Source organism: Mytilus californianus, unplaced genomic scaffold (assembly GCF_021869535.1).
Source record: "Mytilus californianus isolate M0D057914Y unplaced genomic scaffold, xbMytCali1.0.p SCAF_3, whole genome shotgun sequence".
Lineage (NCBI taxonomy): Eukaryota > Metazoa > Mollusca > Bivalvia > Mytilida > Mytilidae > Mytilus > Mytilus californianus.
The window spans coordinates 74065204-74092874 of record NW_026262679.1 but is presented as its reverse complement, the minus strand read 5'-3'; the positions used below and the strand labels follow the sequence as shown (position 1 = coordinate 74092874).

General features: G+C 28.3%; 2 long non-coding RNA genes across 22 annotated transcripts; both read left to right on the top strand.

Annotated features, from left to right (window-relative positions):
• Positions 1 to 24564, top strand: LOC127735073 (uncharacterized). Of its 21 annotated transcripts, none has more exons than XR_007998027.1 (13): positions 1 to 169; positions 15057 to 15203; positions 15791 to 15858; positions 16217 to 16285; positions 17695 to 17842; positions 18408 to 18475; positions 18834 to 18902; positions 20309 to 20456; positions 21019 to 21086; positions 21643 to 21711; positions 22645 to 22712; positions 23805 to 23869; positions 24115 to 24563. It is a non-coding gene; the product is annotated as an uncharacterized LOC127735073 (long non-coding RNA). The 21 variants fall into 21 exon arrangements; XR_007998028.1 differs by lacking the exon at positions 1 to 169 and adding an exon at positions 765 to 923; XR_007998011.1 differs by lacking the exon at positions 1 to 169 and adding an exon at positions 1519 to 1677.
• Positions 24565 to 24881: 317 nt separating this feature from the next.
• Positions 24882 to 26673, top strand: LOC127733580 (uncharacterized). The gene is made up of 2 exons (XR_007997125.1): positions 24882 to 26473; positions 26511 to 26673. It is a non-coding gene; the product is annotated as an uncharacterized LOC127733580 (long non-coding RNA).
• Positions 26674 to 27671: the final 998 nt, after the last annotated feature.

Sequence of the window (27671 nt, the reverse complement as noted above, 5' to 3'; positions counted from 1 at the left end):
CCCGAAAATGGAGCCATTGACGAAGACCAGGAAAAGAAAATTAAAGGAAAGTATATTTAATTTTAGTCTAATTATAATTTTAGTTCTATTACAGTAGCAGGCCTTACCAAGTTCCAGTCAGTCACAGAACATGAAGATTGTTTCATTGAAGATAGGAAATGAGTAGCATGTAAGTATTTGGCTATACAATTGTACTTAAAACTATGTTCATATTTGTTAGGTCATTAAAATCAGTTTTTCCCTGGAAATTTACATATTCATCTGCATTTTTCTACAAGTAATTGGGAAAATATGACCTGATTTAGATTGTTTGAAATTCAGTTGAAATTTAATCATTTCTGTTCAAGTGTATACATCAGATTGTTTTGAATAGCCACCAACTTGTGATAATTTGACGCACACATTAATTTCGAAAATAATGATTATATCATTAAACTGTCTTCATTACTGATTAAAATAAAGATTTAAAATGAAAATAGTTAATGATATATAGTCAAAAAGAGCAATTGACCAATGATGTTGGCTGCCATTAATGCCAGTTTTTTCTTTCTAAATATTTTGAAAAAAGTTTTATTTTTTAAATAAGCAAACTTTATTAAAAGTTTTATATTTGGTTTGATATTTTTGAACTGTCTTTTTTTTTTTTGCTCACTGTTGAATATATGTAAATTTTATTTGAGTTTATCAGCATCTGTCTATAAATAATTTTGTTTTTTGATTCAGATGCTATGAAGAAGATGTTTACAGCAAAGACCCCGAAAATGGAGCCATTGACGAAGACCAGGAAAAGAAAATTAAAGGAAAGTATATTTAATTTTAGTCTAATTATAATTTTAGTTCTATTACAGTAGCAGGCCTTACCAAGTTCCAGTCAGTCACAGAACATGAAGATTGTTTCATTGAAGATAGGAAATGAGTAGCATGTAAGTATTTGGCTATACAATTGTACTTAAAACTATGTTCATATTTGTTAGGTCATTAAAATCAGTTTTTCCCTGGAAATTTACATATTCATCTGCATTTTTCTACAAGTAATTGGGAAAATATGACCTGATTTAGATTGTTTGAAATTCGGTTGAAATTTAATCATTTCTGTTCAAGTGTATACATCAGATTGTTTTGAATAGCCACCAACTTGTGATAATTTGACGCACACATTAATTTCGAAAATAATGATTATATCATTAAACCGTCTTCATTACTGATTAAAATAAAGATTTAAAATGAAAATAGTTAATGATATATAGTCAAAAAGAGCAATTGACCAATGATGTTGGCTGCCATTAATGCCAGTTTTTTCTTTCTAAATATTTTGAAAAAAGTTTTATTTTTTAAATAAGCAAACTTTATTAAAAGTTTTATATTTGGTTTGATATTTTTGAACTGTCTTTTTTTTTTTTGCTCACTGTTGAATATATGTAAATTTTATTTGAGTTTATCAGCATCTGTCTATAAATAATTTTGTTTTTTGATTCAGATGCTATGAAGAAGATGTTTACAGCAAAGACCCCGAAAATGGAGCCATTGACGAAGACCAGGAAAAGAAAATTAAAGGAAAGTATATTTAATTTTAGTCTAATTATAATTTTAGTTCTATTACAGTAGCAGGCCTTACCAAGTTCCAGTCAGTCACAGAACATGAAGATTGTTTCATTGAAGATAGGAAATGAGTAGCATGTAAGTATTTGGCTATACAATTGTACTTAAAACTATGTTCATATTTGTTAGGTCATTAAAATCAGTTTTTCCCTGGAAATTTACATATTCATCTGCATTTTTCTACAAGTAATTGGGAAAATATGACCTGATTTAGATTGTTTGAAATTCGGTTGAAATTTAATCATTTCTGTTCAAGTGTATACATCAGATTGTTTTGAATAGCCACCAACTTGTGATAATTTGACGCACACATTAATTTCGAAAATAATGATTATATCATTAAACCGTCTTCATTACTGATTAAAATAAAGATTTAAAATGAAAATAGTTAATGATATATAGTCAAAAAGAGCAATTGACCAATGATGTTGGCTGCCATTAATGCCAGTTTTTTCTTTCTAAATATTTTGAAAAAAGTTTTATTTTTTAAATAAGCAAACTTTATTAAAAGTTTTATATTTGGTTTGATATTTTTGAACTGTCTTTTTTTTTTTTTGCTCACTGTTGAATATATGTAAATTTTATTTGAGTTTATCAGCATCTGTCTATAAATAATTTTGTTTTTTGATTCAGATGCTATGAAGAAGATGTTTACAGCAAAGACCCCGAAAATGGAGCCATTCACGAAGACCAGGAAAAGAAAATTAAAGGAAAGTATATTTAATTTTAGTCTAATTATAATTTTAGTTCTATTACAGTAGCAGGCCTTACCAAGTTCCAGTCAGTCACAGAACATGAAGATTGTTTCATTGAAGATAGGAAATGAGTAGCATGTAAGTATTTGGCTATACAATTGTACTTAAAACTATGTTCATATTTGTTAGGTCATTAAAATCAGTTTTTCCCTGGAAATTTACATATTCATCTGCATTTTTCTACAAGTAATTGGGAAAATATGACCTGATTTAGATTGTTTGAAATTCGGTTGAAATTTAATCATTTCTGTTCAAGTGTATACATCAGATTGTTTTGAATAGCCACCAACTTGTGATAATTTGACGCACACATTAATTTCTAAAATAATGATTATATCATTAAACCGTCTTCATTACTGATTAAAATAAAGATTTAAAATGAAAATAGTTAATGATATATAGTCAAAAAGAGCAATTGACCAATGATGTTGGCTGCCATTAATGCCAGTTTTTTCTTTCTAAATATTTTGAAAAAAGTTTTATTTTTTAAATAAGCAAACTTTATTAAAAGTTTTATATTTGGTTTGATATTTTTGAACTGTCTTTTTTTTTTTTGCTCACTGTTGAATATATGTAAATTTTATTTGAGTTTATCAGCATCTGTCTATAAATAATTTTGTTTTTTGATTCAGATGCTATGAAGAAGATGTTTACAGCAAAGACCCCGAAAATGGAGCCATTGACGAAGACCAGGAAAAGAAAATTAAAGGAAAGTATATTTAATTTTAGTCTAATTATAATTTTAGTTCTATTACAGTAGCAGGCCTTACCAAGTTCCAGTCAGTCACAGAACATGAAGATTGTTTCATTGAAGATAGGAAATGAGTAGCATGTAAGTATTTGGCTATACAATTGTACTTAAAACTATGTTCATATTTGTTAGGTCATTAAAATCAGTTTTTCCCTGGAAATTTACATATTCATCTGCATTTTTCTACAAGTAATTGGGAAAATATGACCTGATTTAGATTGTTTGAAATTCGGTTGAAATTTAATCATTTCTGTTCAAGTGTATACATCAGATTGTTTTGAATAGCCACCAACTTGTGATAATTTGACGCACACATTAATTTCGAAAATAATGATTATATCATTAAACCGTCTTCATTACTGATTAAAATAAAGATTTAAAATGAAAATAGTTAATGATATATAGTCAAAAAGAGCAATTGACCAATGATGTTGGCTGCCATTAATGCCAGTTTTTTCTTTCTAAATATTTTGAAAAAAGTTTTATTTTTTAAATAAGCAAACTTTATTAAAAGTTTTATATTTGGTTTGATATTTTTGAACTGTCTTTTTTTTTTGCTCACTGTTGAATATATGTAAATTTTATTTGAGTTTATCAGCATCTGTCTATAAATAATTTTGTTTTTTGATTCAGATGCTATGAAGAAGATGTTTACAGCAAAGACCCCGAAAATGGAGCCATTAACGAAGACCAGGAAAAGAAAATTAAAGGAAAGTATATTTAATTTTAGTCTAATTATAATTTTAGTTCTATTACAGTAGCAGGCCTTACCAAGTTCCAGTCAGTCACAGAACATGAAGATTGTTTCATTGAAGATAGGAAATGAGTAGCATGTAAGTATTTGGCTATACAATTGTACTTAAAACTATGTTCATATTTGTTAGGTCATTAAAATCAGTTTTTCCCTGGAAATTTACATATTCATCTGCATTTTTCTACAAGTAATTGGGAAAATATGACCTGATTTAGATTGTTTGAAATTCGGTTGAAATTTAATCATTTCTGTTCAAGTGTATACATCAGATTGTTTTGAATAGCCACCAACTTGTGATAATTTGACGCACACATTAATTTCGAAAATAATGATTATATCATTAAACCGTCTTCATTACTGATTAAAATAAAGATTTAAAATGAAAATAGTTAATGATATATAGTCAAAAAGAGCAATTGACCAATGATGTTGGCTGCCATTAATGCCAGTTTTTTCTTTCTAAATATTTTGAAAAAAGTTTTATTTTTTAAATAAGCAAACTTTATTAAAAGTTTTATATTTGGTTTGATATTTTTGAACTGTCTTTTTTTTTTTTGCTCACTGTTGAATATATGTAAATTTTATTTGAGTTTATCAGCATCTGTCTATAAATAATTTTGTTTTTTGATTCAGATGCTATGAAGAAGATGTTTACAGCAAAGACCCCGAAAATGGAGCCATTCACGAAGACCAGGAAAAGAAAATTAAAGGAAAGTATATTTAATTTTAGTCTAATTATAATTTTAGTTCTATTACAGTAGCAGGCCTTACCAAGTTCCAGTCAGTCACAGAACATGAAGATTGTTTCATTGAAGATAGGAAATGAGTAGCATGTAAGTATTTGGCTATACAATTGTACTTAAAACTATGTTCATATTTGTTAGGTCATTAAAATCAGTTTTTCCCTGGAAATTTACATATTCATCTGCATTTTTCTACAAGTAATTGGGAAAATATGACCTGATTTAGATTGTTTGAAATTCGGTTGAAATTTAATCATTTCTGTTCAAGTGTATACATCAGATTGTTTTGAATAGCCACCAACTTGTGATAATTTGACGCACACATTAATTTCTAAAATAATGATTATATCATTAAACCGTCTTCATTACTGATTAAAATAAAGATTTAAAATGAAAATAGTTAATGATATATAGTCAAAAAGAGCAATTGACCAATGATGTTGGCTGCCATTAATGCCAGTTTTTTCTTTCTAAATATTTTGAAAAAAGTTTTATTTTTTAAATAAGCAAACTTTATTAAAAGTTTTATATTTGGTTTGATATTTTTGAACTGTCTTTTTTTTTTTTGCTCACTGTTGAATATATGTAAATTTTATTTGAGTTTATCAGCATCTGTCTATAAATAATTTTGTTTTTTGATTCAGATGCTATGAAGAAGATGTTTACAGCAAAGACCCCGAAAATGGAGCCATTGACGAAGACCAGGAAAAGAAAATTAAAGGAAAGTATATTTAATTTTAGTCTAATTATAATTTTAGTTCTATTACAGTAGCAGGCCTTACCAAGTTCCAGTCAGTCACAGAACATGAAGATTGTTTCATTGAAGATAGGAAATGAGTAGCATGTAAGTATTTGGCTATACAATTGTACTTAAAACTATGTTCATATTTGTTAGGTCATTAAAATCAGTTTTTCCCTGGAAATTTACATATTCATCTGCATTTTTCTACAAGTAATTGGGAAAATATGACCTGATTTAGATTGTTTGAAATTCGGTTGAAATTTAATCATTTCTGTTCAAGTGTATACATCAGATTGTTTTGAATAGCCACCAACTTGTGATAATTTGACGCACACATTAATTTCGAAAATAATGATTATATCATTAAACCGTCTTCATTACTGATTAAAATAAAGATTTAAAATGAAAATAGTTAATGATATATAGTCAAAAAGAGCAATTGACCAATGATGTTGGCTGCCATTAATGCCAGTTTTTTCTTTCTAAATATTTTGAAAAAAGTTTTATTTTTTAAATAAGCAAACTTTATTAAAAGTTTTATATTTGGTTTGATATTTTTGAACTGTCTTTTTTTTTTTTGCTCACTGTTGAATATATGTAAATTTTATTTGAGTTTATCAGCATCTGTCTATAAATAATTTTGTTTTTTGATTCAGATGCTATGAAGAAGATGTTTACAGCAAAGACCCCGAAAATGGAGCCATTGACGAAGACCAGGAAAAGAAAATTAAAGGAAAGTATATTTAATTTTAGTCTAATTATAATTTTAGTTCTATTACAGTAGCAGGCCTTACCAAGTTCCAGTCAGTCACAGAACATGAAGATTGTTTCATTGAAGATAGGAAATGAGTAGCATGTAAGTATTTGGCTATACAATTGTACTTAAAACTATGTTCATATTTGTTAGGTCATTAAAATCAGTTTTTCCCTGGAAATTTACATATTCATCTGCATTTTTCTACAAGTAATTGGGAAAATATGACCTGATTTGGATTGTTTGAAATTCGGTTGAAATTTAATCATTTCTGTTCAAGTGTATACATCAGATTGTTTTGAATAGCCACCAACTTGTGATAATTTGACGCACACATTAATTTCGAAAATAATGATTATATCATTAAACCGTCTTCATTACTGATTAAAATAAAGATTTAAAATGAAAATAGTTAATGATATATAGTCAAAAAGAGCAATTGACCAATGATGTTGGCTGCCATTAATGCCAGTTTTTTCTTTCTAAATATTTTGAAAAAAGTTTTATTTTTTAAATAAGCAAACTTTATTAAAAGTTTTATATTTGGTTTGATATTTTTGAACTGTCTTTTTTTTTTTTTGCTCACTGTTGAATATATGTAAATTTTATTTGAGTTTATCAGCATCTGTCTATAAATAATTTTGTTTTTTGATTCAGATGCTATGAAGAAGATGTTTACAGCAAAGACCCCGAAAATGGAGCCATTGACGAAGACCAGGAAAAGAAAATTAAAGGAAAGTATATTTAATTTTAGTCTAATTATAATTTTAGTTCTATTACAGTAGCAGGCCTTACCAAGTTCCAGTCAGTCACAGAACATGAAGATTGTTTCATTGAAGATAGGAAATGAGTAGCATGTAAGTATTTGGCTATACAATTGTACTTAAAACTATGTTCATATTTGTTAGGTCATTAAAATCAGTTTTTCCCTGGAAATTTACATATTCATCTGCATTTTTCTACAAGTAATTGGGAAAATATGACCTGATTTAGATTGTTTGAAATTCGGTTGAAATTTAATCATTTCTGTTCAAGTGTATACATCAGATTGTTTTGAATAGCCACCAACTTGTGATAATTTGACGCACACATTAATTTCGAAAATAATGATTATATCATTAAACCGTCTTCATTACTGATTAAAATAAAGATTTAAAATGAAAATAGTTAATGATATATAGTCAAAAAGAGCAATTGACCAATGATGTTGGCTGCCATTAATGCCAGTTTTTTCTTTCTAAATATTTTGAAAAAAGTTTTATTTTTTAAATAAGCAAACTTTATTAAAAGTTTTATATTTGGTTTGATATTTTTGAACTGTCTTTTTTTTTTTTGCTCACTGTTGAATATATGTAAATTTTATTTGAGTTTATCAGCATCTGTCTATAAATAATTTTGTTTTTTGATTCAGATGCTATGAAGAAGATGTTTACAGCAAAGACCCCGAAAATGGAGCCATTGACGAAGACCAGGAAAAGAAAATTAAAGGAAAGTATATTTAATTTTAGTCTAATTATAATTTTAGTTCTATTACAGTAGCAGGCCTTACCAAGTTCCAGTCAGTCACAGAACATGAAGATTGTTTCATTGAAGATAGGAAATGAGTAGCATGTAAGTATTTGGCTATACAATTGTACTTAAAACTATGTTCATATTTGTTAGGTCATTAAAATCAGTTTTTCCCTGGAAATTTACATATTCATCTGCATTTTTCTACAAGTAATTGGGAAAGTATGACCTGATTTAGATTGTTTGAAATTCGGTTGAAATTTAATCATTTCTGTTCAAGTGTATACATCAGATTGTTTTGAATAGCCACCAACTTGTGATAATTTGACGCACACATTAATTTCGAAAATAATGATTATATCATTAAACCGTCTTCATTACTGATTAAAATAAAGATTTAAAATGAAAATAGTTAATGATATATAGTCAAAAAGAGCAATTGACCAATGATGTTGGCTGCCATTAATGCCAGTTTTTTCTTTCTAAATATTTTGAAAAAAGTTTTATTTTTTAAATAAGCAAACTTTATTAAAAGTTTTATATTTGGTTTGATATTTTTGAACTGTCTTTTTTTTTTTGCTCACTGTTGAATATATGTAAATTTTATTTGAGTTTATCAGCATCTGTCTATAAATAATTTTGTTTTTTGATTCAGATGCTATGAAGAAGATGTTTACAGCAAAGACCCCGAAAATGGAGCCATTGACGAAGACCAGGAAAAGAAAATTAAAGGAAAGTATATTTAATTTTAGTCTAATTATAATTTTAGTTCTATTACAGTAGCAGGCCTTACCAAGTTCCAGTCAGTCACAGAACATGAAGATTGTTTCATTGAAGATAGGAAATGAGTAGCATGTAAGTATTTGGCTATACAATTGTACTTAAAACTATGTTCATATTTGTTAGGTCATTAAAATCAGTTTTTCCCTGGAAATTTACATATTCATCTGCATTTTTCTACAAGTAATTGGGAAAATATGACCTGATTTAGATTGTTTGAAATTCGGTTGAAATTTAATCATTTCTGTTCAAGTGTATACATCAGATTGTTTTGAATAGCCACCAACTTGTGATAATTTGACGCACACATTAATTTCGAAAATAATGATTATATCATTAAACCGTCTTCATTACTGATTAAAATAAAGATTTAAAATGAAAATAGTTAATGATATATAGTCAAAAAGAGCAATTGACCAATGATGTTGGCTGCCATTAATGCCAGTTTTTTCTTTCTAAATATTTTGAAAAAAGTTTTATTTTTTAAATAAGCAAACTTTATTAAAAGTTTTATATTTGGTTTGATATTTTTGAACTGTCTTTTTTTTTTTGCTCACTGTTGAATATATGTAAATTTTATTTGAGTTTATCAGCATCTGTCTATAAATAATTTTGTTTTTTGATTCAGATGCTATGAAGAAGATGTTTACAGCAAAGACCCCGAAAATGGAGCCATTGACGAAGACCAGGAAAAGAAAATTAAAGGAAAGTATATTTAATTTTAGTCTAATTATAATTTTAGTTCTATTACAGTAGCAGGCCTTACCAAGTTCCAGTCAGTCACAGAACATGAAGATTGTTTCATTGAAGATAGGAAATGAGTAGCATGTAAGTATTTGGCTATACAATTGTACTTAAAACTATGTTCATATTTGTTAGGTCATTAAAATCAGTTTTTCCCTGGAAATTTACATATTCATCTGCATTTTTCTACAAGTAATTGGGAAAATATGACCTGATTTAGATTGTTTGAAATTCGGTTGAAATTTAATCATTTCTGTTCAAGTGTATACATCAGATTGTTTTGAATAGCCACCAACTTGTGATAATTTGACGCACACATTAATTTCGAAAATAATGATTATATCATTAAACCGTCTTCATTACTGATTAAAATAAAGATTTAAAATGAAAATAGTTAATGATATATAGTCAAAAAGAGCAATTGACAAATGATGTTGGCTGCCATTAATGCCAGTTTTTTCTTTCTAAATATTTTGAAAAAAGTTTTATTTTTTAAATAAGCAAACTTTATTAAAAGTTTTATATTTGGTTTGATATTTTTGAACTGTCTTTTTTTTTTGCTCACTGTTGAATATATGTAAATTTTATTTGAGTTTATCAGCATCTGTCTATAAATAATTTTGTTTTTTGATTCAGATGCTATGAAGAAGATGTTTACAGCAAAGACCCCGAAAATGGAGCCATTGACGAAGACCAGGAAAAGAAAATTAAAGGAAAGTATATTTAATTTTAGTCTAATTATAATTTTAGTTCTATTACAGTAGCAGGCCTTACCAAGTTCCAGTCAGTCACAGAACATGAAGATTGTTTCATTGAAGATAGGAAATGAGTAGCATGTAAGTATTTGGCTATACAATTGTACTTAAAACTATGTTCATATTTGTTAGGTCATTAAAATCAGTTTTTCCCTGGAAATTTACATATTCATCTGCATTTTTCTACAAGTAATTGGGAAAATATGACCTGATTTAGATTGTTTGAAATTCGGTTGAAATTTAATCATTTCTGTTCAAGTGTATACATCAGATTGTTTTGAATAGCCACCAACTTGTGATAATTTGACGCACACATTAATTTCGAAAATAATGATTATATCATTAAACCGTCTTCATTACTGATTAAAATAAAGATTTAAAATGAAAATAGTTAATGATATATAGTCAAAAAGAGCAATTGACCAATGATGTTGGCTGCCATTAATGCCAGTTTTTTCTTTCTAAATATTTTGAAAAAAGTTTTATTTTTTAAATAAGCAAACTTTATTAAAAGTTTTATATTTGGTTTGATATTTTTGAACTGTCTTTTTTTTTTGCTCACTGTTGAATATATGTAAATTTTATTTGAGTTTATCAGCATCTGTCTATAAATAATTTTGTTTTTTGATTCAGATGCTATGAAGAAGATGTTTACAGCAAAGACCCCGAAAATGGAGCCATTGACGAAGACCAGGAAAAGAAAATTAAAGGAAAGTATATTTAATTTTAGTCTAATTATAATTTTAGTTCTATTACAGTAGCAGGCCTTACCAAGTTCCAGTCAGTCACAGAACATGAAGATTGTTTCATTGAAGATAGGAAATGAGTAGCATGTAAGTATTTGGCTATACAATTGTACTTAAAACTATGTTCATATTTGTTAGGTCATTAAAATCAGTTTTTCCCTGGAAATTTACATATTCATCTGCATTTTTCTACAAGTAATTGGGAAAATATGACCTGATTTAGATTGTTTGAAATTCGGTTGAAATTTAATCATTTCTGTTCAAGTGTATACATCAGATTGTTTTGAATAGCCACCAACTTGTGATAATTTGACGCACACATTAATTTCGAAAATAATGATTATATCATTAAACCGTCTTCATTACTGATTAAAATAAAGATTTAAAATGAAAATAGTTAATGATATATAGTCAAAAAGAGCAATTGACCAATGATGTTGGCTGCCATTAATGCCAGTTTTTTCTTTCTAAATATTTTGAAAAAAGTTTTATTTTTTAAATAAGCAAACTTTATTAAAAGTTTTATATTTGGTTTGATATTTTTGAACTGTCTTTTTTTTTTTTTTGCTCACTGTTGAATATATGTAAATTTTATTTGAGTTTATCAGCATCTGTCTATAAATAATTTTGTTTTTTGATTCAGATGCTATGAAGAAGATGTTTACAGCAAAGACCCCGAAAATGGAGCCATTCACGAAGACCAGGAAAAGAAAATTAAAGGAAAGTATATTTAATTTTAGTCTAATTATAATTTTAGTTCTATTACAGTAGCAGGCCTTACCAAGTTCCAGTCAGTCACAGAACATGAAGATTGTTTCATTGAAGATAGGAAATGAGTAGCATGTAAGTATTTGGCTATACAATTGTACTTAAAACTATGTTCATATTTGTTAGGTCATTAAAATCAGTTTTTCCCTGGAAATTTACATATTCATCTGCATTTTTCTACAAGTAATTGGGAAAATATGACCTGATTTAGATTGTTTGAAATTCGGTTGAAATTTAATCATTTCTGTTCAAGTGTATACATCAGATTGTTTTGAATAGCCACCAACTTGTGATAATTTGACGCACACATTAATTTCTAAAATAATGATTATATCATTAAACCGTCTTCATTACTGATTAAAATAAAGATTTAAAATGAAAATAGTTAATGATATATAGTCAAAAAGAGCAATTGACCAATGATGTTGGCTGCCATTAATGCCAGTTTTTTCTTTCTAAATATTTTGAAAAAAGTTTTATTTTTTAAATAAGCAAACTTTATTAAAAGTTTTATATTTGGTTTGATATTTTTGAACTGTCTTTTTTTTTTTTGCTCACTGTTGAATATATGTAAATTTTATTTGAGTTTATCAGCATCTGTCTATAAATAATTTTGTTTTTTGATTCAGATGCTATGAAGAAGATGTTTACAGCAAAGACCCCGAAAATGGAGCCATTGACGAAGACCAGGAAAAGAAAATTAAAGGAAAGTATATTTAATTTTAGTCTAATTATAATTTTAGTTCTATTACAGTAGCAGGCCTTACCAAGTTCCAGTCAGTCACAGAACATGAAGATTGTTTCATTGAAGATAGGAAATGAGTAGCATGTAAGTATTTGGCTATACAATTGTACTTAAAACTATGTTCATATTTGTTAGGTCATTAAAATCAGTTTTTCCCTGGAAATTTACATATTCATCTGCATTTTTCTACAAGTAATTGGGAAAATATGACCTGATTTAGATTGTTTGAAATTCGGTTGAAATTTAATCATTTCTGTTCAAGTGTATACATCAGATTGTTTTGAATAGCCACCAACTTGTGATAATTTGACGCACACATTAATTTCGAAAATAATGATTATATCATTAAACCGTCTTCATTACTGATTAAAATAAAGATTTAAAATGAAAATAGTTAATGATATATAGTCAAAAAGAGCAATTGACCAATGATGTTGGCTGCCATTAATGCCAGTTTTTTCTTTCTAAATATTTTGAAAAAAGTTTTATTTTTTAAATAAGCAAACTTTATTTAAAAGTTTTATATTTGGTTTGATATTTTTGAACTGTCTTTTTTTTTTGCTCACTGTTGAATATATGTAAATTTTATTTGAGTTTATCAGCATCTGTCTATAAATAATTTTGTTTTTTGATTCAGATGCTATGAAGAAGATGTTTACAGCAAAGACCCCGAAAATGGAGCCATTGACGAAGACCAGGAAAAGAAAATTAAAGGAAAGTATATTTAATTTTAGTCTAATTATAATTTTAGTTCTATTACAGTAGCAGGCCTTACCAAGTTCCAGTCAGTCACAGAACATGAAGATTGTTTCATTGAAGATAGGAAATGAGTAGCATGTAAGTATTTGGCTATACAATTGTACTTAAAACTATGTTCATATTTGTTAGGTCATTAAAATCAGTTTTTCCCTGGAAATTTACATATTCATCTGCATTTTTCTACAAGTAATTGGGAAAATATGACCTGATTTAGATTGTTTGAAATTCGGTTGAAATTTAATCATTTCTGTTCAAGTGTATACATCAGATTGTTTTGAATAGCCACCAACTTGTGATAATTTGACGCACACATTAATTTCGAAAATAATGATTATATCATTAAACCGTCTTCATTACTGATTAAAATAAAGATTTAAAATGAAAATAGTTAATGATATATAGTCAAAAAGAGCAATTGACCAATGATGTTGGCTGCCATTAATGCCAGTTTTTTCTTTCTAAATATTTTGAAAAAAGTTTTATTTTTTAAATAAGCAAACTTTATTAAAAGTTTTATATTTGGTTTGATATTTTTGAACTGTCTTTTTTTTTTGCTCACTGTTGAATATATGTAAATTTTATTTGAGTTTATCAGCATCTGTCTATAAATAATTTTGTTTTTTGATTCAGATGCTATGAAGAAGATGTTTACAGCAAAGACCCCGAAAATGGAGCCATTGACGAAGACCAGGAAAAGAAAATTAAAGGAAAGTATATTTAATTTTAGTCTAATTATAATTTTAGTTCTATTACAGTAGCAGGCCTTACCAAGTTCCAGTCAGTCACAGAACATGAAGATTGTTTCATTGAAGATAGGAAATGAGTAGCATGTAAGTATTTGGCTATACAATTGTACTTAAAACTATGTTCATATTTGTTAGGTCATTAAAATCAGTTTTTCCCTGGAAATTTACATATTCATCTGCATTTTTCTACAAGTAATTGGGAAAATATGACCTGATTTAGATTGTTTGAAATTCGGTTGAAATTTAATCATTTCTGTTCAAGTGTATACATCAGATTGTTTTGAATAGCCACCAACTTGTGATAATTTGACGCACACATTAATTTCGAAAATAATGATTATATCATTAAACCGTCTTCATTACTGATTAAAATAAAGATTTAAAATGAAAATAGTTAATGATATATAGTCAAAAAGAGCAATTGACCAATGATGTTGGCTGCCATTAATGCCAGTTTTTTCTTTCTAAATATTTTGAAAAAAGTTTTATTTTTTAAATAAGCAAACTTTATTAAAAGTTTTATATTTGGTTTGATATTTTTGAACTTTTTTTTTTTTTTTGCTCACTGTTGAATATATGTAAATTTTATTTGAGTTTATCAGCATCTGTCTATAAATAATTTTGTTTTTTGATTCAGATGCTATGAAGAAGATGTTTACAGCAAAGACCCCGAAAATGGAGCCATTGACGAAGACCAGGAAAAGAAAATTAAAGGAAAGTATATTTAATTTTAGTCTAATTATAATTTTAGTTCTATTACAGTAGCAGGCCTTACCAAGTTCCAGTCAGTCACAGAACATGAAGATTGTTTCATTGAAGATAGGAAATGAGTAGCATGTAAGTATTTGGCTATACAATTGTACTTAAAACTATGTTCATATTTGTTAGGTCATTAAAATCAGTTTTTCCCTGAAAATTTACATATTCATCTGCATTTTTCTACAAGTGATTGGGAAAATATGACCTGATTTTGGGAAAATATGACCTGATTTAGATTGTTTGAAATTCAGTTGAATTTTAATCATTTCTGTTCAAGTGTATACTTCAGATTGTTTTGAATAGCCACCAACTTGTGATAATTTGACGCACACATTAATCTCGAAAATAATGATTATATCGTTAAACCGATATTACTGATTAAAATAAAGATTTGAAATGAAAATAGTTAATGATATATAGTCAAAAAGAGCAATTGACCAATGATGTTGGCTGCCATTAATGCCAGTTTTTTCTTTCTAAATATTTTGAAAAAAGTTTTATTTTTTAAATAAGCAAACATCATTAAAAGTTTTATATTTGGTTTGATATTTTTGAACTGTCTTTTTTTTTGGCTCACTGTTGAATATATGTAAATTTTATTTGAGTTTATTAGCATCTGTCTATAAATAATTTTGTTTTTGTTTCAGATACTATGAAGAAGATGTTAACAGCAAAGACCCGAAAATGGAGCCATTGACGAAGACCAGGACAAGATGCTTAAAGTAGCAGGCCTTACCAAGTTTCAGTCGCAGAAGATGAAGATTATTTCATTGAAAATTGGAGATAAATAACATGTAAGTATTTGGTTATTACAATTGTACTTTAAACTATGATAATATTTGTTAGGTATTTAAAATCAGTTTTCTCCTGGAAAAACTGCTTGAAATTTCATTACAAAATGGTCCAAAATTTCTTTGTCAAATTTATACTCTTATGAAATATATTTTAATAAGAATGTATTGTAATATTAAATATACTTATACCCCAATTTAGGATTTGACATAAAACATTCATCACACTAATTTCTGAAATAATTATTACAAGAAATAGTCGCTTAACATTGACAATTTGGATATATACATATTTATCTGCATTTTTTTTTAAGTATTTATGAAAAATATGACCTGATTTAGATTGTTTGAAATTCAGTTAATTTTTAATTATTTCTGTTCAAAATGTACACATCAGATTGTTTTCTTTAACTTATCTACCATTTTCTGATAATTCGAAGCACACATTAATTTTTGAAATAATTATTATATCATTTAACTGTCTTCATTACTATTTAAAATGAAAATAATGAATGATATATAGTCTAAAAGGGCAATTGACCAATGATGTTCGCTGCCATTAATGCCAGTTTTTTCTTTCTATATTGAAGCTCCAAGGAAGATTAATTATTACATTAATCTTCACCCAAGTCTGAGGCCATGACATGAAAGAAATAACGTAAGTATATTTAAGCCAACCAATTTCTGCACATTATCTAGAAAAATGTGATAAAGTACATAAGGCAACACACATTTTTCTTATTTTGCACATTTACAACACAGAAGTAGATAATTTATCAGTTTGACAAATGTTTTCCAGGTACACAAATAAAATTTTATAACGTGAAAAGTAAATCCTGAGATAGAATTTTATCCTTCAAGGGGAGACTAGTACAATAAACAGCAAGAATGTTTCTTTCAGTGGGAGATAACTCACTATTATTCAATTAGAATACAGAATTTTTAAAAAAATTTAGGTTGGCAATTTAACAGATTTGTAAAATATATAATTTGTCTCAATTCTAATTCCTTTTTAGGTTATATTAGTGCCAATGTTTTCATGAATGGGGAGTAAGACTTGGTGGTATAATATTTCTAATATACAAGTAGGTATATAATTCCTCTATTTAAACAAAGGAGAAGGTCTGGTAAGGGCTCGTTTTGGCCTAATATTCGAAGTACATCTAATGAAAGATTTTTGACATTTTTTAAACACACAAGTGTCTACTTCAGTCAATCAATTAGTGTATGTAAAAGATTTGGACTGATTTGGTCATTAAAGATGCTCAAATAGAGGCTTAAATACGAAAAATCTATCAAATAATCCATAAAATGTCACTTTTCAGAAGGTTTTTGTCTAAAATGAAAGTGGCTGCATTCGTGTTCAGTCTCAACCTTTTTATATGTTATGTATTATCATCAAATACAACATATATTTAAATATTAAGACAGAACACAAATGCGGCCACTTCCTTTTTAGACAAAAACCACCATAAAATTAGCACAAATGCTAAAATTGTGAAGATTTCTGTAATATTGCATGAATTTCTGATGTTATTACCCGATGCATGTGCATTGTATTGTCAAAATCGGCCCATATTAATGGAACAGAAGTTTTCTTCTTTGCAATAAATAGCTAAAAGTTTACACTTTAACAAATTTGTAAAAATGCTATATTTTGGGGCCAAAAAGGGGTCTTACCAGGCCTACTCCTTTTATTATTATAAAATAAGTTTAAAGGAAATAAAATGTGCTCAAGGCTTAAAGTTGTAAGAGGTAAAATGTTGTTTTTTTCTTGACTAAATGTTCTAAAGATTTGAATTGGTTACATGGATGTCATTGTAAAGACTTAATTTTTGTATGCAGACTTTGGCAAAACCACGAAATGAAGTACCCACAAAAATACAATTGTTCCTTAATATAAAATAAATTGGTGCCCAAGAAAATAAATAAATCCACAATAATATGCAAGCAATATAATTGTACTTAAAACTATGTTCATATTTGTTAGGTCATTAAAATCAGTTTTTCCCTGGAAATTTACATATTCATCTGCATTTTTCATTTAGTAATTGGGGAAAATATGACCTGATTTAGATTGTTTGAAATTCAGTTGAATTTTAATCATTTCTGTTCAAGTGTAAACATCAGATTGTTTTGAATAGCCACCAACTTGTGATCATTTGACGCACACATTAATTTCGAAAATAATGATTATATCATTAAACCGTCTTCATTACTGATTAAAATAAAGATTTAAACGAAAATAGTTAATGATATATAGTCAAAAAGAGCAATTGACTAATGATGTTGGCTGCCATTAATGCAAGTTTTTTCTTTCTAAATATTTTGAAAAAAGTTTTATTTTTTAAATAAGCAAACTTTATTAAAAGTTTTATATTTGGTTTGATATTTTTGAACTGTTTTGGTTTTTTTTTTGGCTCACTGTTGAATATATGTATATTTTATTTGAGTTTACCAGCAGCTGTCTAAAATAATTTTGTTTTTGTTTCAGATACTATGAAGAAGATGTTTACAGCAAAGACCCTGAAAATAGAGCCATTGGCGAAGACCAGGACAAGATGCTTAAAGTAGCAGGCCTTACCAAGTTTCAGTCGCAGAAGATGAAGATTATTTCATTGAAAATTGGAGATAAATAACATGTAAGTATTTGGTTATTACAATTGTACTTTAAACTATGATAATATTTGTTAGGTATTTAAAATCAGTTTTCTCCTGGAAAAACTGCTTGAAATTTCATTACAAAAGGGTCCAAAATTTCTTTGTCAAATTTATACTCTTATGAAATATATTTTAATAAGAATGTATTGTAATATTAAATATACTTATACCCCAATTTAGGATTTGACATAAAACATGCATCACATTAATTTCTGAAATAATTATTACAACAAATAGTCGCTTAACATTGCCAATTTGGATATATACATATTTATCTGCATTTTTTTTTTTAAGTAATTGGGAAAATATGGCTTGATTTAGATTGTTTTCTGTTCAAAATGTACACATCAGATTGTTTTGGTTAACTTAGCCACCATTTTCTGATAATTCGAAGCACACATTAATTTTGGAAATAATTATTATATCATTTAACTGTCTTCATTACTATTTAAAATGAAAATAATGAATGATATATAGTCTAAAAGGGCGATTGACCAATGATGTTCGCTGCCATTAATGCCAGTTTTTTCTTTCTATATATTGAAGCTCCAAGGAAGATTAATTATTACATTAATCTTCACCCAAGTCTGAGGCCATGACATGAAAGAAATAACGTAAGTATATTTAAGCCAACCAATTTCTGCACATTATCTAGAAAAATGTGATAAAGTACATAAGGCAACACACATTTTTCTTATTTTGCACATTTACAACACAGAAGTAGATAATTTATCAGTTTGACAAATGTTTTCCAGGTACACAAATAAAATTTTATAACGTGAAAAGTAAATCCTGAGATAGAATTTAATCCTTCAAGGGGAGACTAGTACAATAAACAGCAAGAATGTTTCTTTCAGTGGGAGATAACTCACTATTATGCAATTAGAATACAGAATTTAAAAAAAAATTTAGGTTGGCAATTTAACAGATTTGTAAAATATATAATTTGTCTCAATTCTAATTCCTTTTTAGGTTATATTAGTGCCAATGTTTTCATGAATGGGGAGTAAGACTTGGTGGTATAATATTTCTAATATACAAGTAGGTATATAATTCCTCTATTTAAACAAAGGAGAAGGTCTGGTAAGGGCTCGTTTTGGCCTAATATTAGAAGTACATCTAATGAAAGATTTTTGACATTTTTTAAACACACAAGTGTCTACTTCAGTCAATCAATTAGTGTATGTAAAAGATTTGGACTGATTTGGTCATTAAAGATGCTCAAATAGAGGCTTAAATACGAAAAATCTATCAAATAATCCATAAAATTTATTTTCAGAAGGTTTCTGTCTAAAATGAAAGTGGCCGCATTCGTGTTCAGTCTCAACCTTTTTATATGTTATGTATTATCATCAAATACAACATATATTTAAATATTAAGACGGATTACAAATGCGGCCACTTCCATTTTAGACAAAAACCACCATAAAATTAGCACAAATGCTAAAATTGTGAAGATTTCTGTAATATTGCATGAATTTCTGATGTTATTACCCGATGCATGTGCATTGTATTGTCAAAATTGGCCCATATTAATGGAACAGAAGTTTTCTTCTTTGCAATAAATAGCTAAAAGTTTACACTTTAACAAATTTGTAAAAATGCTATATTTTGGGGCCAAAAAGGGGTCTTACCAGGCCTACTCCTTTTATTATTATAAAATAAGTTTAAAGGAAATAAAATGTGCTCAAGGCTTAAAGTTGTAAGAGGTAAAATGTTGTTTTTTTCTTGACTAAATGTTCTAAAGATTTGAATTGGTTACATGGATGTCATTGTAAAGACTTAATTTTTGTATGCAGACTTTGGCAAAACCACGAAATGAAGTACCCACAAAAATACAATTGTTCCTTAATATAAAATAAATTGGTGCCCAAGAAAATAAATAAATCCACAATAATATGCAAGCAATATAATTGTACTTAAAACTATGTTCATATTTGTTAGGTCATTAAAATCAGTTTTTCCCTGGAAATTTACATATTCATCTGCATTTTTCATTTAGTAATTGGGGAAAATATGACCTGATTTAGATTGTTTGAAATTCAGTTGAATTTTAATCATTTCTGTTCAAGTGTAAACATCAGATTGTTTTGAATAGCCACCAACTTGTGATCATTTGACGCACACATTAATTTCGAAAATAATGATTATATCATTAAACCGTCTTCATTACTGATTAAAATAAAGATTTAAACAAAAATAGTTAATGATATATAGTCAAAAAGAGCAATTGACTAATGATGTTGGCTGCCATTAATGCAAGTTTTTTCTTTCTAAATATTTTGAAAAAAGTTTTATTTTTTAAATAAGCAAACTTTATTAAAAGTTTTATATTTGGTTTGATATTTTTGAACTGTTTTGGTTTTTATTTGGCTCAATGTTGAATATATGTATATTTTATTTGAGTTTACCAGCAGCTGTCTAAAATAATTTTGTTTTTGTTTCAGATACTATGAAGAAGATGTTTACAGCAAAGACCCTGAAAATAGAGCCATTGGTGAAGACCAGGACAAGATGCTTAAAGTAGCAGGCCTTACCAAGTTTCAGTCGCAGAAGATGAAGATTATTTCATTGAAAATTGGAGATAAATAACATGTAAGTATTTGGTTATTACAATTGTACTTTAAACTATGATAATATTTGTTAGGTATTTAAAATCAGTTTTCTCCTGGTAAAACTGCTTGAAATTTCATTACAAAATGGTCCAAAATTTCTTTGTCAAATTTATACTCTTATAAAATATATTTTAATAAGAATGTATTGTAATATTAAATATATTTATACCCCAATTTAGGATTTGACATAAAACATGCATCACATTAATTTCTGAAATAATTATTACAACAAATAGTCGCTTAACATTGACAATTTGGATATATACATATTTATCTGCATTTTTTTTTTAAGTAATTGGGAAAATATGGCTTGATTTAGATTGTTTTCTGTTCAAAATGTACACATCAGATTGTTTTGGTTAACTTAGCCACCATTTTCTGATAATTCGAAGCACACATTAATTTTGGAAATAATTATTATATCATTTAACTGTCTTCATTACTATTTAAAATGAAAATAATGAATGATATATAGTCTAAAAGGGCAATTGACCAATGATGTTCGCTGCCATTAATGCCAGTTTTTTCTTTCTATATTGAAGCTCCAAGGAAGATTAATTATTACATTAATCTTCACCCAAGTCTGAGGCCATGACATGAAAGAAATAACGTAAGTATATTTAAGCCAACCAATTTCTGCACATTATCTAGAAAAATGTGATAAAGTACATAAGGCAACACACATTTTTCTTATTTTGCACATTTACAACACAGAAATAGATAATTTATCAGTTTGACAAATGTTTTCCAGGTACACAAATAAAATTTTATAACGTGAAAAGTAAATCCTGAGATAGAATTTAATCCTTCAAGGGGAGACTAGTACAATAAACAGCAAGAATGTTTCTTTCAGTGGGAGATAACTCACTATTATGCAATTAGTTTTTCTTATTTTGCACATTTACAACACAGAAATAGATAATTTATCAGTTTGACAAATGTTTTCCAGGTACACAAATAAAATTTTATAACGTGAAAAGTAAATCCTGAGATAGAATTTTATCCTTCAAGGAGAGACTAGTACAATAAACAGCAAGAATGTTTCTTTCAGTGGGAGATAACTCACTATTATGCAATTAGAATACAGAATTTAAAAAAAAATTTAGGTTGGCAATTTAACAGATTTGTAAAATATATAATTTGTGTCAATTCTAATTCCTTTTTAGGTTATATTAGTGCCAATGTTTTCATGAATGGGGAGTAAGACTTGGTGGTATAATATTTCTAATATACAAGTAGGTATATAATTCCTCTATTTAAACAAAGAAGGTCTGGTAAGGGCTCGTTTTGGCCTAATATTCGAAGTACATCTAATGAAAGATTTTTGACATTTTTTAAACACGCAAGTGTCTACTTCAGTCGATTCAATTAGTGTATGTAAAAGATTTGGACTGATTTGGTCATTAAAGACACTCAAATAGAGGCTAAAATACGAAAAATCTATCAAATAATCCATAAAATGTCACTTTTCAGATGGTTTTTGTCTAAAATGAAAGTGGATGCAATTGTGTTCAGTCTCAACCTTTATATATGTTATGTATTATCATCAAGTACAACATATATTTAAATATTAAGACGGAACACAAATGCGGGCACTTCCATTTAAGACAAAAACCACCGTAAAATTAGCACAAATGCTAAAATTGTGAAGATTTCAGTAATATTGCATGGATTTTCTGATGTTATTACCCAATGCATGTGCATTGTATTGACAAAATCAGCCCATATTAATGGAACAGAAGTATTCTTCTTTGCAATAAATAGCTAAAAGTTTACATTTTAACAAATTTGTAAAAATGCTATATTTTAGGGCCAAAAAGGGGTCTTACCAGGCCTACTCCTTTTATTATTGTAAAATAAGTTTAAATGAAATAAAATGTGCTCAAGGCTTAAAGTTGTAAGAGGTAAAATGTTGTTTTTTTCTTGACTAAATGTTCTAAAGATTTGAATTGGTTACATAGATGTCATTGTAAAGACTTAATTTTTGTATGCAGACTTTGGCAAAACCACGAAAAGAAGTACCCACAAAAATACAATTGTTCCTTAATATAAAATAAAATGGTGCCCAAGAAAATAAATAAATCCACAATAATATGCAAGCAATATTCCAACACCGATTCTATTTATTTTTTAAGAATTTTTATTGACTAAGCATTTTACTTTTTCAGGCTAGCAATAATTACTGCTTTTCAGTATGGGTTGAGGTTTAGAATGATCATTGGAGCTGACTTTTAAGGTAAGAAAGAACCATTGCATAGATTTATGAACTTGTTGATTACAGATTATGTAAATGCCCTTGAATTTTGTTACGCCTGTGAGTTTTTATGACAGAAGCCTGGCATGGGGTCCAAGTGTGAAGTGGGATTGGCCGATTTTTTATAACCGTGACATGGGAAAGGGAAAGTATTGTGCGGGAAACAGTTTGGGAGTAGACATGAAATTACAAGGGTTATTATTACAATGATAAGCGGGATATGGGATTAGACGGAAAGCCTTCATACTTGGTCAAATTGTTTTCCATCGTGTAGTTGACCATAATATACCACTATTTTGATTCGACTATTATTAAAGAAGTGATGGGATGTTGATTGCAATTTTAAGTATTATGACCATAAAACACCTGAACACCACAACTCTTGAGACTCTTACAGAAAGCTCCCATACGTAATGGGATTGTTTCCCATCATGTATAGTTATAAAAATATGGAGATGTGGTATGATTGCCAACGAGACAACTGTCCACCAAAGTTCAAATGAAGTGGATGAAAGCAATTATAGGCAACGGTACGGCCTTCAACAATAAGAAAAATCCCATACCGTATGGTCGCCTAAAAAAGGCCATATACCATTATTTAGACCTGGCCATTTCTATGGGACTTTGACTATTTATTTTGAGTATTGTAACAGTGTCACCTTATGAATGCAACTCCTAAGACCATTTGACAGAAAGCTCTCAAACTTGGTAGGATTGTTTGCCATTGTGAGTTGTTAACAAGAAGAGAAAAGATTTCTGCACAAATGCGGGAAACTAAAAAAGTTAATTATTTTGATTACATTTGTATATTTATTTTTATATTTATTTTTTGTTTTATTGATTTTTCCACTGTTATTGGGGACAAAGTCCTCATATAAATGTTTAAAAGATTTGAATTGATTACATAGAAGTCATATTTGTTTGTGTTGTTGGGTTTCGTCACATTGATGTGTTCTCTGCATCGTCTTTTACCTTGATATGCTATATATCACCTATTTCTATATAATGAACATAAGTATAGCAACAAAGATTCTTTTCTAACTATTTTGAATGACTAAGCATTATATATTTCAGGTTAGCATTACAGCTTGTCCTTACAGATTGATGTTGGAAATGGCCATTGGAGTTGAATTTTAAAGGTAAGAAAGAACTATTATATAGATTTATAAACTTTTTTATTTAAGATCTTGTAAATTCCCATGGTTTTTATAATCTTATTACAATTTAATGTTTTCTGGAAGGACATGTCAAGTTTAAGGAAGGGAAAAATGATTATTTTGGAAAGTTTCTCTCCTTTAATTGTAATTCCCAGTTTGCTATTTGTTGCCTATTTCAGTTTCTTAAAATATGACAGAAAATTGAAAAGTGTCTATTTCTTTTTCAGATAACTATTACTGTGGCTGAAGGATATAATTGTTTGATTAATTCTCCGTATCCCTCAGAGTTGTTGCAAAGGTTATTAACATGTATGCAGCTTGGCACTCTACACAAGGCATTGGATTTAACGTCCCCATTCTGACCGGACATGGCTGCGAATTCATACATCCTGCACTTCCAAACAGAAGCCCCACTGCCAGTCTGAAGAAGACCAAGCGTGACCATATTTCTATTCCCCAGTCATCCTTTGGGGTCTTTCTAACTTGAAGGAAAGGTTTCCAATAGGAATGGTTCATATAACTCTTGTTAAAACCAGTTAAAGAATGTATTTGATAAATTCTAAATCAGAACTAAAACTACAGAAGAGTACAAAATCCGCAAGTGATAATTTGCATTTCACAATTTGTGAAGCTAATTGGAAGCACGTACCGTCTGTCGTTGCAAAGCCATTTGGGAGCATCTCTGTCGGGTGAACCTGATTGGAAGTAGTACTTCTGGCAGACCAAAGCCAATTAGAAAGCATGTAACTCTGGGTGAAGCCAACTTGGAAGCAGTAACCTCTGGAAAGTTGATTTAACACATTATTAATACACAAATTTTATTTAACATTCTTTTTAAAGTTTACTTTCATATCATCTTTTATTTTCTATTTATAATTACTCACCTTGTTGACATTGCGACATGCAAATTATCACTTCACCATTTTTTTACTAGCCTATGGTTTTTATTCTGATGAAGGTGCACTAGGAACCGAAACATGTAGTCAGAGTTTCAAATTTATATATTTGAATATGATAATGTATTTTGTTTTGTTAAGTATATTATAAAATTTTGAACCGACACCAGTTTTTTTAAGCTTATAGAAAAGTCCTAGGTGCCATACAGAGTCAAATGCACGTTTAATGTCTACAAAATATGCATATAATGGTTGGGATTTATTTCTGATGTATTTTTTGTATAAGAGTATTTATTACAAACATATGATCAGATGTACTACATCCTCTTTTAAATCCAATTTGCTCTTTACAAATGAGTTTTTTCTTCTCAAAAAATGCTGTCAGTCTATTATTTAATATTCTGTTAAAAAGTTGACCGATAGTGTCACTTATTGTTATACCTCTATAGTTTGAAGGATCATTATATTGACCCCTTTTTATGTCTAGTTGAAATGTTCCCTTTGACCATATTTTAGGATAGATTTCTGCGGAAAAAAATCTATTAAAAGCTTTTAAAAATAGTGGGTTAAAAATTGATTGGCATTATTTAATCATTTCATTTAGTATCATATTTAATCCACAGGATTTGCCATTCTTTAAAGATTTAATAGCTTTTAGTCGTTCAGACTCTATGATGAAATTCATTAAAAATATTAGTTTTTTCTAAATTATTAAGCTCCTGTAGAATTGATTCATTTTCAGCAATTGTATTTTTATTTAGGGATTTAAAATGATTCTCCCAATCTTCCAAACTGATATTTGTTTCCTTTTTATCATTGTTATTTCCTTTTAATTTTTCAACTAATTTCCAATAGTCTTTAGGATTTTCATTTTGAGGATTATCTAGCTTATTAACCAAATCACTCTTGAACTTGCTCATTTTATCTGTTCTCGTTTTTCTGTAATATTTTAGGCATTTAAAATATGACCCTCTAATGTATGGGTCATTGCTTTACTTTTGTAATAGATTGCATTTATGATCTAGTTCGATCTTGTTTTATTTTCTTAAGACTGTAATCATACCATAACTAATGCTTTCTGTTATTAACTTTCTTTTAATATTTTTTCATAGTTTTCTTTTTTAAGGCTAAGTCGCCTGCAGTTATAATGATTTTATTTAGGTTTTTTATCATAAAAAATTTATGCTTATGAGTTATATTCATGTATGTTGTTTTTAATAATAAAAAATTCCCAAGGCATATAAGTGTAACGGGAATAGATTGTCTTCATGCACATGTGTAATACATGTAAGCATAGGAATTTTAGCACCAAAAATTAGGTTGTAAAGTGAACTGAAATTTGTACTGTTAACATTGTATTTTTTTTAAGGATCTTTAAGAGAACAAAGATTTGCATAATTTTGTATTTTGATAAATTAATTTTTCATGTAGGTGGAATGGCTATACAAACGTAATCGTATTTCGACTTTTGTACAAATTTTTTTATAGCTGTAGTCCTAATGACAAGATTTTTTTTTACTTGCATATTTACAAACAAAATTATGTTTTCTTTTTCTTGTTTCCCTGAGTGAGGTCCTACACTTAGACTTTCGCTGGCATTGACAAAAGGACACAGGTTTCCTAAAATGGGTTTTTCCTGGTCGGCCACGGAACATTGAAATGTAGTTATTCAGTTTTTCAAATGCAAAAGGTTGAAATGAGATTATTCAGTTTTTCAAATGCAAAAGGTTGACATGAGATTATTCAGTTTTTCAAATGCAAAAGATTGACATGAGATTATTTTTCTAGTATAAGTTATTGAATTCATATTGTATAATGTATAGTGTGTAATTTGTCTTATTAAATCGGCAGCTCACAATATGCAGTTCACGAGCTAGTCAACAAACAAAAGTTTGTGTTGTGTTTTTCTTTAAGTAGTTAGGTTAAATGTATTTAGTGGAAAGAAGACTTATTAAGATCCTATGTCCTTCAAGCTGTCTGGGTTATTGGCAGTATGAATATATAAAAATAAGATGTGGTGTGATTGCCAATTAGACAACACTCCACAAGAGACCAAATGACATAGAAATTAACAACTACAGGTCACTGTATGGCCTTCAACAATGAGCAAAACCCATACCGCATAGTATAAAAGGCCCCGAAATGACAAATGTAAAATAATTGAAACATTTGTTTTGTTGAGCCTATTTATTTGAGGGAAAGAAGTTATGGTTTTTCCGTTCAAAAGAAATGTGCCCAAAGATACCTTTAAAATTTGGTTTTCTGGTACTGACTATACTGCTTGAGAACAAACACTTCAAAAAAAAAAAAAAAAATGTCATGGACCATGAAGTGCAGGTCAAATTAGATTTTGATGTTTTTTTCACATTTCCCATTCAATAGTAATGCCCTAAGTTTACCATAAAAAAAATGGTATTTCTTTAATTTCTGGATAATTATAGAACCATTTGACCAAATTGATGCTTTGAAATTGTACACAATATCATAGATCATCAAATACAGTTCAAGGTTCATTTTAATGTTTTTCTGCAAGCAACTAGGTGTATCTGATCACTAGATATCTTAAATATAGTTTGAATCTGGATGGCAAATGCAGGTCACAGGAAAGAGGTTTCTGAAGGGTGTTTCACAGGATTTAATTTCAATCACTTGGTTACCTTAAGTGTGTGATTATTTTATTTCAGATCCAGGATTATAGGATCAGACAAGTTTTACAAACTTGTGAACCATTGTACATTTTTTTCAAAGCACACAATTAGTACATTTAGTTTAAAATATTTTTTTTTAATTCCTTTTGGGTCTGTTAATGCTCCTTCATGCTACACTGTGCTCTGTACACAAATGGATTTTTTGCAGTGCTTTTAGAGGTCAGTTTGTATATGTGGTTT